The sequence below is a fragment of the Melozone crissalis genome, unplaced genomic scaffold, assembly GCF_028551555.1.
Source record: "Melozone crissalis strain CALT ecotype California unplaced genomic scaffold, PUWL_Pcris_2 ptg000066l_1, whole genome shotgun sequence".
NCBI classification, from domain to species: Eukaryota; Metazoa; Chordata; class Aves; order Passeriformes; family Passerellidae; genus Melozone; species Melozone crissalis.
Window position 1 is genome coordinate 3,955,458 of NW_026535844.1, and position 14,606 is coordinate 3,970,063.

The 14,606-nt window shown below is 52.9% G+C and overlaps 1 pseudogene; it reads right to left on the reverse strand.

Moving 5' to 3' along the window:
- LOC128945559 (zinc finger protein 850-like) overlaps positions 1–14,606 on the reverse strand; it is a 223,040-nt pseudogene that overhangs the window by 94,272 nt on the left and 114,162 nt on the right.

Consider the following 14,606-nt stretch of genomic DNA (forward strand, 5'->3'; position numbering starts at 1 on the left):
CTTGATTACATCAGCCTGTTGCAGATTCATAGACCCTCATGCATAACAATAAACTCATTTACATATTTCATGAACTATTTTATATGGCCCATCCTTTGATTACTACTACTACTACTACTACTACTAATATTAATAATAATAATAATAATAATTTGAAATTAAGGGACTCTCAGGAAAAGATATGGGAATAGAAATAACAGTTCATTATTAGGAAAAATTAAAAATACGAATGCAGTAGTACAAACAAAAAAACAACAGTGACAGAGTCAGAATCCTCTTGGAATCCAGTGAAAAAGGTTGATCCCTTGGAATCCAGTGGGAAAAGGGCTGATCCCCTGGGAATCCAGTGGAAAAGAGCTGATCCTCTTAGAATCCAGTGGGAAAAGCTTGATCCTCGAGGAATTCAGTGAAAAATGACGGTGATCCTTTGGAATCCAGTAGGAATAGGGCTGATCCTTTGGGAATCCATTTCTTACCACCCAAAGACAGGGCACAGGAAGCGGAGTTTTTATTGGGTATCCCAAGGGTGGAGTTGGGGTTGAGTCAGGGGAGGAGTTCTTAGCAACACAAGAAGGGTGACATTAAATTCCTGCCTCATAGCAACAGCAGCACTCCACACAGAACCTGTCCCCAAATCCTAAATTCCCTCTAAAACAACTGAGAAATTATGGAACTCAGATATATTCAATCAATTTCCTTCATTTAACCCAGTTTTGGGTGTTTTTAAAGGATGAAGGTGAAGTAGAGGAAAATTAAGGCCAAACAAAAAGTAGAAGCAGCCAGGTGTGTTCCCAACATGGATCACAGGGAATGTGAGTGACCAGGGCTGTGCCCAAAGTGCCTCCTCCAGTGGGGGACGGAGCTGGAGCAGCGCACGAAGCTCTGCCCACACTCGGGGCACTCGCAGGGCTTCCCTTACCGGTGCCTCCGTTGGTGTTGGGTCAAGTGAGAGCTCTGTGAGAAGCTCTTCCCACACTGGGGACACTCGAAGGGCCTCTCCCCTGTGTGGATGCGCCGGTGGGTGATGAGGGTGGAGTTCTGCTTGAATCCCTTCCTGCAGTCGGGGCACTGGAAGGGCCTCTCCTCTCTGTGAATCCAATAGTGCTGGAGGAGATTGGAGCTGTTCTGAAACCTCTTCCTGCATTTATCACACTCGTAGGGCCTCTCCCCAGTGTGGATGCGCCGGTGGGTGACGAGGGTGCAGTTGCGCTTGAATCCCTTCCCGCAGTTGGGGCATTGGAAGGGCCTCTCCTCTCTGTGAATACGATAGTGCTGGAGCAGATGGGAGCTGTTCGTAAACCTCTTCCCACACTTGGAACACTCGTAAGGCCTCTCCCCAGTGTGGATCCTCTGGTGCTTCATCAGGCTGGAGCTCAGGTTGAAGCTCTTCCCACACTCCCCACACTCATAGGGCTTCTCCCCAGTGTGGATCCTCTGGTGGCTGATCAGGCTGGACCTCACGCTGAAGCTCTTCCCACACTCCCCACACTCGTAGGGCCGTTCCCCAGTGTGGATCCTCTGGTGCACAATCAAGTGGCAGTTCCACCTGAAGCTCTTCCCACACTCCACGCACGTGTGGGACTTCTCCCCATCATGGAGCTGCTCATGGAGCACCAGCTCCGAGCTCTGCCTCGATCTCCGGCCGCCTTCCCGGCCCAGGCTGGCTCTTTCCCCCTCAGATCCCCGCCGGCTGCGTTTGCAGCCCCTCCTCGTGCGGCATCTCGGGGCTTTTCCTCCCCGTTGGCTTCCTGCGCCGTGGAGCCACTCAAAACGGCCTCTGCCACCAGGTTCTGCCGCGGGCATTTGTCCTCCCTGCTCTCCATGCTCAGCTCCTGCTCTGGGGGAGGAAGGACAAGGACAGGATGGGATTTGCCTCGGTGCCACAGGCAAGGGCAAGGAGATCCCCCCAGGGCTGAGCTGCAGCCGGGGCCGTGCTGGGCTGGGAGATGGAGCAGCACAGAGGGGAAAGGGGCACTCATCGCCAGCTCGGGGCTGTGCACAAATCACAAACAGGACTGGACTGCTGGGAATGCGTCCTGAGCTGTGTGATTTTCCAACCATCTGTCTCATTACTTGGTTATGACAATGGGAAGATGCCTGTAGCTCACTTCACAGGTAGCAGACAAAGGACTTCATGTTAAAACTTACTTTAAAAGGTTTTTGACCAATCACACAAAACAAAAGAATATTGACAGTAGTTCTATCCAAGCACTATAAGCTCATTGAGGGTTAAAAAAATGCTTGCTTATTTCAAGTACAATACCTGCTTGTAAGCCTTAAAAAACAATGCACAGAGCTCCACTATTAAGCTTGGAACTTCCTAATATCTTGCTAGATACACTTTTCCGCAGGTTAGGGAGTTATTCTAGATAAGTTAATGCACACAGATCATTGCTCTATTCCTCCTTACTTTCTACTTCTTATATGATTTTTCTGCTGATCAATCTATTGCCTGCTACAAAGCTCAAATCAGTTCTACTGTCTCTGAGGTTTGTCTTTTGCAGTTTTCTCAAAACCATCTGATTTTAAGCATTCCAGACACACTGACTTCCTCCTCACCTGCCTCATTGTCCTGGAGCATCTTCCTCTTCCTCGCAGCCTCCCAAGAGTTGGCAATGGGAAATCCTGGTTTGGGGAAAAGAAGGGATGAGCACATTGAGTTTGAAGGTGCCTCTGCCCAAGTCCATCTCCACAAGTCACTGGCCATCTGGGCTCCAGGAAAACCTCCCAAACACCCAGATTCAGCCCTGAAAAAGCCTCCCAGGATTTCCCCGTCCCTTCCCCCTCTTCTCTGGTGTTCAGGAGGTTCCCCCCTGTCCCAGCTGCTGGGGGTCACGCTTGGATTGGGGGTCCCCCTTGTGCCCGGTGCCGACCCTACCCAGGCTGCTGGCAGTCCCAGCAATGCCAAAAGCTCCCCCCGCTTCGCTCTCCCCATTTTGGGATGCCAGGGCTGTTTGGGCTCCCGGGCTCCCTTCTCCCCTCATTCTCTGCTCTGGGCTGCAGCGGCTCCAAGGAGTCCCCCCTGCCCCTCTCCAGGCTCTTGAGGCTCCCGCCAATGGCGGCGCTCCCCCCTCTCTGGGCTCCCCACTTTGGGCTCCTGGGGGACACAGGGCTCTGCTCCTCCAGGCTGCCTCCGCCGGCAGCCGCCACCGCCACCCCCCGATGTCCCCCCAAGGGGCCTTTTCCGCTCAGCCTTGGACTTCTTCATTCTCCAAACATCCCCCAAAAACCCCAACCCAGGGACACCCCGGGATATCCGGCCGAGCTCCCCCTCTCTGCTCACCGGCGCGATTGGGGGGGACAATGATCCCACAGGTGGGGGCTGCGAATTCAGGCAGGGATCGACCGCGTGGTTCCCTACCTCGGCTCAGCCTCGATCTGCCTTTGTCCCTCAGCTTCCTCCCGCTCCTCCTCTTCCTTCCCCCCTCCTCCTCCCCCTCTGTCTTACCCCCACCTCCTTCTCCTCTTCCATCTCTCCCATTCCATCCCATCTCCTCCTCCTCCTTGCTAACCCCCCCTCCTTCCCCTCCTTCCATCGCTGCTCTCTCTCCGCCTTCATCGCTCCTCTTCCATCCCTACCCCTGCTCCTCCCCTCTAACCCCACCTCCTCCTCCCCCTTCATCCCTGCCCTTCCCTCCCTCCTCCTCCTCCCCCAGCAGCAGCCACACCCTCGGTGCCCCCTTCCCGCAGCCCTCGCAGCCGCGGCAGGAGCGGGGATGGAGCCGGGACAGGTTGGGACAGCGCGGGGCTCTCGGCTGCTCCCAGCCGCTGCAGGCAGGGGGAACCCGGCCAAAGGAGAGGCAAACTGGGCAAACTGGGGGCAGAGCACAAAGCTAAGGATGCAGCAGAAAATGGAGATGAACGAGTTATGTTAACATTAACTACAAACGAGGAAAAACTGGAAATTCCAAAGTTTAGGGAAGCCGAGAAAAAAGATTTAAACACGACAGGAAGTGAAAAAGATAAATCAGGAAAATGGAAACTTCTTGATGGAAGAAAATTACTTAATAAATGTGCTTCTAAGAAAATATTAGAAGACATGCATCAGAAAACCCACTGGGATACTCAAGCTTTGTGCGATTATTTTTTAAGGAACTATGGGCGCACTGCGATTTTTTGAGTTGCAAAGCAAGTAACTGAAAGATGCTTAATTTGCCAAAGGATAAATAAAAAGGTCAAGAGAAAAAAAACATTAGGAGGTCGTGAGTTAGCTCATCGATCATTTCAATGTATACAAGCAGAAGTTTAGATTTCTTAGGCTCTGGATTTATTTGTAAAAAAAACCATTTACCTAGAAGACAATATGAAATATGTTAGACAGAGGATTATAGAAGAATAAAAATCTTAAAAGTATGAGTAACCTCCGAGAAAAATAAAAGGGGAAATGAAAGGGAAGGGAAAAAGAGGAAAATCAGAAAGAGAGTGGGATCCTCTGCAGGTCTTGCCCCCTCCATTCGCGGCCCAGGCGCCTGTCCCGGGTCCCGGCTCGCTGCCCGCCTCAGCTCCGCCTGCCCCGGTTTCCATCCCAGGTGCGGCCTCACTGCCCAGGGCAGCTCCACCTGCCCCGGCGCTGTCGCTCAATTTGTGTGCCCTGCTCCCACTGCCTGGCCCGCGGCCGCTCTGCCGGCCGTGCTGGGGAAGATGGGGGTTGCTCTGTCCTGCCGCCTGCTCCGAGGTCACCGCGCTCACCGCACCCAGGGGCGGTCCCAGCCATCCCATCCCTGGCTGCCCTGCCCGTGCCACCTGTGCTGGGCACCGCCGCTGCTGCCGGGCTCTCCCACCTGCCTTTGCTCTGCCAGGAGCTGCCGGATCAGCCGCCATCAGCCATGTGGGGGCTGCCCACGCTCCGCCTCGGGCTCCACGGGAAGATCCCCCTCTGCTGATTCCGGCAGCAGACCCTGCCCACACTCCCACCGAGCCTGGCCGGGATATCCTCCCCTGACCCCGTCCTGCTCTGAGTTACGGCCCCTTGGTAACCACAGCTCCGGCTGTTCAGGGAAACTCTCTCTCTCTACAGGAAGCACCTTATCAAAACACTAGAAGCTCAGTTAAAAGACAGCCCTCTCCAAATTCTTTCCCAAAACACAGGAGAAAGGCTGGAGAAGGTAAAAAAGTGAAAGAGTTAGATGAAGGCACTGCTCTATTTCCGTTCAGAGAGGTTCCCATGGGAGGGATGCGCTGCCCCGCCCCGCGGGAGCCACCAGCGCCCCTGCCGGCCGTGCCCGGAACTGCACCCAAGGGGAAAGCGCCGCAGCCCAAAGGCCGGGACTGGGTCCGGGCTCTGTTTGCTGTCAGTGCCGCAGCTGTTGGTGTTTGTTTGCTTTATTATACACACTAGTAAAGAACTGGTATTCCTACTCCCATATCTTTGCCTGAGAGCCCCTTCATTTCACTACTCTAAAAACGAAAAGGGAGGGGGTTTGCATTCTCCATTCCAAGAGAGGCTTTTTCTGCCTTCCTGAGCAGACACCTCTCTTGTAAAACAAGACAAGCACCCACAGGAACTAAGGGGGCTGCAGGAGGGGCACAAGAAGGCCCTGCAGCACTTGGGCACAAAGGCACAGCAGGTGAGTGCAAGAAGGGAGCAGCAAAAGGCCAAGCTGAAGGCAAAGGCCAGGGCACAGTTCCTACAGCCCCTGAGGGATCAACCCCAGGGCCCAAGGGGGTCCCAGCACCCAGGGCTCGGCTCGGCCACAAGCACCTGGCAGAGGCATTGCCCTCCTCGGCAGGGGAGAGCCCACCTAAACAGCCCCTGGCAAGGAACCAGGGCTCCAGCTGCAGGGCACAAGGACACTGCAAGCACAGACAGCAGCACCCTCAGGACCAGCAAGTCCACCCCTTGATGGACATGGATTGGCAGGGCTGTCACAGCTCCCATCACACCAAGGACCCTCCACACTGCAGCCCTTGAGAACATTCAGGGTGGGTCTGCATTGAGAGGAGGCATTTCCTGATGGACGCAGGGGCCTCTCAATCCACTCTGAATCTTAGACCTAAGGGGGAAAATAGTAAAGGAATATTTTAGTTTTAAGGGAATGAGTGGGAAAGATGAGCAGGTATGACTTGTTCAACTACTATTAGAAGCTGCAGGGGATAGGTTTGAATAAAATTAATTTCTTTTTCTTTCTCCTGTGATTGTAATTACCTAGGAAGGAATTTGAGAGCTGGATTTTAATACTGTAAAAGGGGTTGCAGAGGCCAGTTCTGTTCTACCTTTGTGTGACAAGATTGAAAAGGCCTATGCTGAAGTGAACCCAGAAGTGTGGGCAGAGACAGGGAAAGAGGGAAAATTAGATATGGAGCCACTACAAATTACTTTAAAGCAACTAGGACAAGCAATACCTTGTTCCAAGAGAGAGAATGAAGGGCTCACATCCTGGTATTGAGTTCCTGTTAAAGGCAGGGCTTTTGGAGCCAGGGATGTCTCCCTACAACACTCCTATCCAGCCAGTCAACAAACTCGATAGATGGACAGCAGGAGGAAACACAGAATTTTGAAGTGTTAAAATGAAGATTAACTGAGGCAGTTTTCCTGACCTTCCAAAAAGGAAAAAGAATTTGAATTACAGGTGGATTTTAAACAGGGTCTAGTCAAAGGAATTCTTGTGCTAAAATGTTTAACCCAGTGGCCAGAGAGGGGCCTCGCCTGAAAAGTGATGACAACAGGAGGATCTCCTATACTTCAAGTCTGGCATCAAGGTAAAGCTTTGACAACCTAAACAGCGTCTAAATGGATGAGCAGGGCTCGGTTATTACAGTATGAAACTTGTTCAATGGCACAGGAGGACTTAGAACTGAGGACAGGGCAAGGGTTTAACCCAGCCTCCTGTTTGAACAGCCTGGAGAGGGGCTGGCAAGGAACCCAGGACTGCACTCAAGGGACAGAGCTCCAGACCCAGGCTGGGAGAGATTGATGATGGGACATTCCCTGGCCTGAGGGAGAAAATGCGTTTGTGGATGGCTCTGCAAGGGCAGCAGAAGGGAAAAGAGCTACAAGACAGGCTGTTATTAAGGAAGGGCAATCAGACACAGCGCAGGTCACCGCCCCATGCTCAGCTTAACCCGCCCAGCTGTGGGTGCTTGTGAGAGCCTGGCATTGAAATGCCCTGAGCAGGAAGGCTTCAATATCTTCTGCTGACACCATGGCACCTAACACGGGGGCAAAAGCAATTCTCACTGCTTCAGCAACCACTGGAGCAGATATCAAGGCACATTCTCCCACAGCAAGCTGGGCTGGCACACAGCCTGCCCTGGCACTTTGCTGCTGCCAACACCCAGCCAGGACATCGGCTCCTGCCTAAGGAGTGCAAAGCAGCACCACTGGTGGCCAAGGGGCCCATGCCAAATGTCCCTGAGGCCAGAAACAGCCGCCAGCACAGCTCAACACGGGGGGACCCCTCAGCCTGGCCTCAAGGGCTCTGAAGCCCCGCAGATTTGCCCTTCCCGCCTGCAGCAGGAGGATGGGAGGCCGCCCCTGAGCCTGCCCTGAAGGCAACGCAGCAGCAGCCAGGGCTCCACAGCGGGCCAAGCCCCTGCGCCTGCCCACAGATCCTCGCCTGGAATCCTCTGCAATCCTGGCCACCCTCCTCTGCCATCTCCAGCCACTGGGGCCAAGCCTTGCTGCCACTGCTGCAGCTTCAGCGCTGGCTGGGCCTGCACTGCCACAGCTGCTGGGGAACACCACGGCACAATTCCACTCTGGGGCTCACTGACACCCACACTCTGGGCTGCCTGCCATTGCACTGCTGCAAAATGTCCCGATTTCGGTTATTTTAAAACTTATTTCTCTGCTCAGAAAGGTTTCTCTACTCAAAGGTTTGCCTTTGGGAAAGGAATTTTAAAGGTTTTATTTAAGGGATGTTACACCACTCAATGGAGATGAGTTTAACATCCCAACAGACTGGGAATAGCCGAAAAGATACCCACAGAGATAACGACCAGCAACAAAACATCAACATTGCCCAGCAGCAAACAGCAACCAACAGCTACCCCAGACACTGCCCCCGGCAGAGCTGGAGACACCTGGGCTGGAAAAGGCTGAGAAGGAAATCCAGGAGTGTGGACCGAATTCACATTAGAGGGGAAGAAATCCGGGTCCAACAGGAAACCAAATACTAAAAACTTACACAACTTGGAAGCAATGAACATTAAAGCAGTGGATTTAGACTGGTTCTGACGACATAAAGTTTAGGAAAAATCCAGTAAAACTCACATGGCATGGAATGATTTTCTCTGCACAGCTGGGCTATTTGTGAAAAAAATTATTTCTGTTGCACATCCTGGCCAGAACCAAGCAATGCCTTGACTCTCTAACACTAAAGAGATTCTTGCAGAGTTTTGGTTTTCCCTGCAGTTTCAGTGACAAAATTACAACATGAGAAAAAATTTTCATAATATTCCCACTTTATATGGTCAGGTAGGTTTGGGACAGAAGTGTGAAAATCAAGTTTTGTTCTGCATTTTTCCATGTTTGCCTTTATGTTGCATTTTGCAAAACTGAACAGCTTTAACCATAATACTTTGAACTCATAAAGAGTTAATAATTTTTTTAAAAAAAAACAGATTCTGGGGGACCACATGTGACTCACCAGATGGCTGCCCTGGAAGAGAAGCTCCATTCCAGGCAGCCTGCAGAGGAGCTTTAGAAATGCAAATGAACACTGCTGGGCAAAGTGTGCACAATGTACCTGGGTCTCTTGCCTGGGGCAGGAATTGGGCTGATTCCCTCTGCCCCTCACCCCAAGCTCTGCCTGCTGGCACTGATGGAATTTGCACAGCTCAAGGCAGAGCCCAGGAGGAGGATATCTGACCCTGCAACAGAAACGGGTGAAGCTGCAAAGGGAAACAGCACATTGAGAACATTGGGAAAACTTCACTATAAATAAATGGGAAGGGAATCATCCCTCTGCCCACTCCAACATGTGCTGGCACTGTCTGTGTTATATAGGGTATATTAGAGCACTGGGGATTTTTTGCTACCTAAAATTCAGGGAAATCAGTTGGAAATCCAAGTATTTCATTATTTAATTAGAGAAAAGCAGTCAATTGATGCAGCCCTGGCTGGAGAGAGCGCCCAAAATTGGGGAAAAGATGAACGGCCAGCAGAACAAATTCTACAACACCAGGGACCAGCCTCTGGGAACCCGAACCAATTCATTTCAGGAGCCACAGAACCCATTTCTCATTTCAATGGCATCATTAGATTACAAGCTCTGCTCAGAATAATAACCAACCAGACAGCTCCAGCTCCTGACCTTCCTGCTGACCAATCCACTGAAATGAGGAACACAACACTTAACCATGGGATGGGATCATATTGCCTTTTAGCAGAAAAAAGGGGAGTTTGTGGAAAATTAAATTACTCAAACTACTGTTGGCAAAGAGATGACAGGAAAAGTGGTGAAACAGATAACAAAGGAATTAAGAAAGCACCTCATATTCCAGCCCAAACGTGGAAAGATGGGAATGGGACACGGTTTTGTGGCTCCCTGGCAGACCATGGGTTAAACGAATGCTGTTTCTCCTCTGATGTGCTACAGCAACTTTCATCTTTTTACGATACTCCACACCTTGAGAGTGCAGCTCATTCAGCAGCTGAGCGAGGGGCCAGGGACTTGTAGATAAGGAAGCAACGGGCGAAACCATCAGTTTCAATAAATGTTCCTAATTAACATGGACTGCTGCTCACAGAAAGTCCCGCTAAATTCCTGAACTTCCAGAAGAACAAACCCTTTACAGAGCCGTGAATATCGGCTGTTATACAAAAGTGGGGGGGACATTACCAGGACATGCAGTTGGCAGATGGGGAGATCTGAACCTTCCAAGTACCTCAGCCAGTGGGCAAAGGCAGAGGGAGATGAGGCCGGGAAAATGAGGATAAAAAGGAGGACATGCAGATGGCAGATGGGGAGATCTGAACCTTCCAAGTACCTCAGCCAGTGCACAAAGGGAGAGGGAGATGAGGCCGGGAAAATGAGGATAAAAAGGAGGCTGCGAACTACAACAATGGCAGAGAGCGCACGGCAAATGCCCCACGGCCTCTTCCTCTGCTCAGCAATAAAGTCACTTTTACAGGACTCCTCTGTCTCCTCTGCGCACACAAACCTCCAGCCACGGGAATTTCCCCGCACAGCCCCGGGCACAGGGCAGCCCCCTCTGTCCCAGCCACAGCAACCGGGCCGAGCCAGCGCTGCTCCGGCAGCGGCTCCTGCCGAGGCAGCGGCCGCAAGGAGACCGCGGGCAGCCGCTCCCGCAGCGCCCTCACGCCAGCGGCAACACCGGCCGGACACGGCACAACGAACCCGCCCGAGCCCCCTGCCGCCCCTGAGGCCCGCAGCCAGCCCCGAGCCCCCGCACAACCCAGCGCGGCTCCCACCTGCGCTGCGGCCGCCTCCGAGCTCCGCCGCCGCCTCACCGCGCTCCGGCCGCTGCCGCCGCGCACGGGACCGCACACACGCTCCGACAATGGCGCCGCTGCCCAGCCACGGCCGCCCTCAGCCGGCCACCGGGGCCCTGCTCCGCCCCGCTCCCACCAATCAGCGCGCCACAGCCACGACTGACGGCACCATCGCCCAATCCCAGCCAGGGGCGGGCTCTGCACCAGGCACAGCCCCGTCCCGCACTCTCCGGGCCCCCCGGGCTGCGTGAGGGCAGAGCCGGAGCTGAGGAACGGCCCTGGAACGGGCCCGGGCCCGAGGGGGATTGAGCTGAAAACACAAACAAACTTCTCCGCACCTTCCGCCACGGCTTTCCCGGCACTGCGGCTCCGGTGGCTCCGGCTCAGCGGGAAGCCCTGGAGCCTCACTTCTCCTATCCTAATTAGGTGCATCAGTGCATCGCTTTGATTTCCCCCAAAAAGGGAAAACCGGCCCAAACCCCTATGTATAAGTCGGGGTGGGGAGAGTTTTCTGACAGAAAACCCCAAAAACTCAGAGCAGGATAATAAGAAGTAAGTGAAGACCCTTAAATCCAGCTTTCCCCCACGCCTCCCTCCTTCCAGCTGCACCTCCTGCCCAGGCAGTGCCGCAGACAGGGAATGGGGCCGGGCTCAGTTCATGCCCCGGGGCTTCTCCCTCTGCTCAGGGACAGGAGTCGTTCCCCTGCTGCACCCTGCGCTCTCTCCCACCGGAGACTTCTCCAGGAACTTCTCCGAGCTGAGTCCATCCCACGGGGCACAGCCCCCTCCAAGTGCTGCAGCGTGGGTCACTGTGGCCCGGGGTCAGTCCTGCCAGGACAGGCTGCTCCAGCGGGGCCCTCTGGCCACGGGGTCACAGCCTCCTCTCAGGCATCGCCGTGCGGCATCGTGGCTGCTCCGGGGGCTGCAGGGGGATCTCTGCAGCCCCATGGATCTGCAGGGGGATCTCTGCTGCCCCGTGGATCTCTGTATCTGGCACCGCTGGTTTTGGAGGCGCCAGGAATAGGCTGAGCTCTGCCTGAAGCTCTTCTCACATTCCCCAAACCCTTCCCAGCACAGGGAGGCTTTTACCTCCTCTCAGCTCCCCAGGCTGGGTTTGCAGCCCCTCCTCATGTGGGATCTCTTGGCCTTGTCCTCCCCAGTGGAGATGGGAAAGGAACATGGATGGATGAAGGACAGAATGAGGAGAAGAAGGAGGGTGGACAAGGAGAAGATGGGATTTGCCTCCATGCCAGAGGGAAGGGGAAGGAGATCCCCCCAGTCCATCCCTGGCAGGATGGCGTTGGCAGTGAGGCTGTCCTGCAGCGATGCTGGGCTGGGAGATGGAGCAGCAGAGAGGGGAAAGGGGCAGTGATTCCTCCTGCCCTGCCTGGCTGTCCCAGTCTGGAGCGTCCTGGCGCTGCCGAGGCCCTTGGAGCGTCCGGCACTCTGGAGCCCAAAGCTCACGGCTGCTTTATAAAGCTGACAAAGTCGGCAGGATGGGTCTGGGTATGATCTGCAGCAAACTGGGTTTATTGGTACAGGAACAGGGCACAGAACTGAATAGGGCCCAGGGACAAAGACAGGGTGCAAGCTGAGGGCACAGGGGGTTTTTATATGGGGTAGTGAGGGTGGAGCTGAGGGTCAGGGTCCAATGGCTATGGGGGAAATGGTGCAAAGGAGGGGTTAAGGGTCGGGTCTGCTAATAGGGAAACAGGGGCAGAGGAATGCAGTAAATTAGGGCCAATGGAGGGACAGAGAGAGAGAACATTCTAGGGACTAACCAGGGATGGGTAATGGGGGGTGAACTGGGGTAATTAGGCCAACGGGCCAATGGGGCAACATAACTTTCCATAAATCAGCATGTGCCTGCAAAGGTCTATGGGAGAAGCAAGCTTCTCATCATAACCTTGAAATGTATTCTTCTTATTGGGGACCAGTCCTCCACGGGTGGGAGATTGAGACTCCCATGGGCCTCCATACCAGTGCATCTTCCTTTTCCTTGCAGCCTCCTTCTCCTCCATCCAGACAAAGGTTAGGATTGACAAATCCTGGCTTTGGGGGAAGAACAAAGGGTGAGCACCTTGGGTTTTGTGAGAAAGGAGCCTCACTCTTTAGAATTTTTGAAAGTTTAATAAGGAAAAATAAGGGATAAATCAGTAACAGGGCTGGGTGCTTGGCGATGGCCAGAGGCACACCGGTTAACCACAGCAACTCTTCTTGTCTAGTTTCTCCAGTGTATTGTTCAAATATATATTCATAATGGTTATACACATTCAAACATTTCTTTGAACTCGTTTACATGCTCCAGGAATTCTTCAGGTTGGTTTAACCCCCAACTCGCCGTTTTAGAGTACGTGCATGTTTTGAGGGTTGTGTGTCACTCCCTCACAAGGGCCCCTGTTCTGTGGTTTAAGCAGGTGACAGTTATTGACAGTGGAAGGGTCAGTGGCAGGGCTCCTCATCACATCTCTTCCTTAAATGTTATCTGACCATGCAGACAGTTTTAGCTATTTCCAGAAGTACTTTAAATGAACATCAGGTATTTCAAAAATATCTGTGTTATTATTGTTATTATTATTATTATATTTTTTGTTATTATTGTTATTCTATTGTTATTATTGAGTTATTATTGTCATCTATTTACAAAAATATAAGAATTAGTTATTATTTCACAACTACAGCTACTTCTGCAAATGTTAACATTCTAATGCACAACACATGGCATTCACTTTAATATTTTTCAAAAGCCAAAACTATAATCTATGTTTTTCACACTGTCCACAAACTCAAATATCATCTATAAATGATGTGCTGAGGATACGAGCTACACAGGGGCCAGGGCATTGGCCACAAAAAGCTGACAAATTATACTACAGCAAAAGCAGTTAAAAGTGATTACAAACTGTACTATATCAAAATGGTTGTGATTAAGGATATTTTGCAGAAGTCAATACCTAATAGTAAAAACCAACACTACCCAGTTATTTATAACAGACCCAGGGCAGGTTTTTCCCTTGCATGGAGCACTTGGGCCTTCCCCGGGCCCCTTCTGCCCTAGTGCAGAGCCGGTGGCATTTTCCAGCACACCCAGTTTGTAACCAAGAGCCGGGTGCAGCCCAGAAGGCTCCAAGCGCCTCCTTCCAGGCTGACTCTGCAGGTGCCGAGGCTGCTCTGGGCTCTGCCAGGGCTCTGCTGGGGCTCAGCTCTGGGCCAGGCTGCGCCCGCTCTCCCCTCACATTGCTCCGGGCAGCTGAGGCACAGCGGGAGAAGGAAGGGACACGGCAAGGCAGTTGAGGGTTAAGAGAGTTTTTATTCAAACAACTGCCATAACAAACAGGCTGTCATAAGAACCATAACAAACATGCAATCCTAACTACCCTAACCAACTAGTAGTGCTAACTATCATAACTAACTAGTTGTTTTAACTACTAGAACTGAAAGCTGTCCTCAAGGGCTTCATCTCCTCCGCTGCTCCCTCAGTTGCTTCGCTGCAGTGATCAGAGGGGTCAGGCTGGAGAGAGGCTTGGCTGATGATAAAAATGGGTGCTGTCCAAAGGATAAAGAGGAAAGAAATGAACTGTTAGTTTCCAGAGTCAAGTTCCTCACAGGCTCTGTTGCAACAGGACAAAGGGAAATGGTTTGAAACTCAGGAGAGGGAAGCAGGCTCAGATTAGATCTAAGGAAGAATTTTTTAACCAGCAGAGTGGGGAAACACTGACAGAAGGTGCCCAGAGATGTGGGAGGTGCCTCCTCCCTGGAAACATCCAAGCTCAGGTCAGGCAGGGCTCTGAGCCCCCTGAGCTGCTTGAAGATGTCCCTGCTTGCTGTGGGGCACCAGGCCCAGATGAGCTCCAAAGGAGCCTGCCAAGCCACAGCAGGCGAGGATTCTGCTTGCTCTGCGTGTGGAACGCAGCCAGACTGGAGACTGTCAGAGGGGGCCCCACAAGAAAACCCCTCCCTGGCGCTGCTGCTTCCCCTGCAGCCCCTGGCCCTCAGCTGCAGCAGCTCCTGGGCAGCCCAGCGCCGCTCCTCGTCCGGCTCCAGGCTGCACTCGAGGCAGTCCCGCAGCAGAGCCGACAGGCGCCGGGGCTCCTGCAGCTGCGGGGTCCCGTTCTGCCGGATCAGAGCGCGAGCCTGCAGGGAAAGCAAACTCAGCACTCTGCCAGCTCCCTTCACACCCACATGGGCTCACATCCACCCCGGGGCCTCA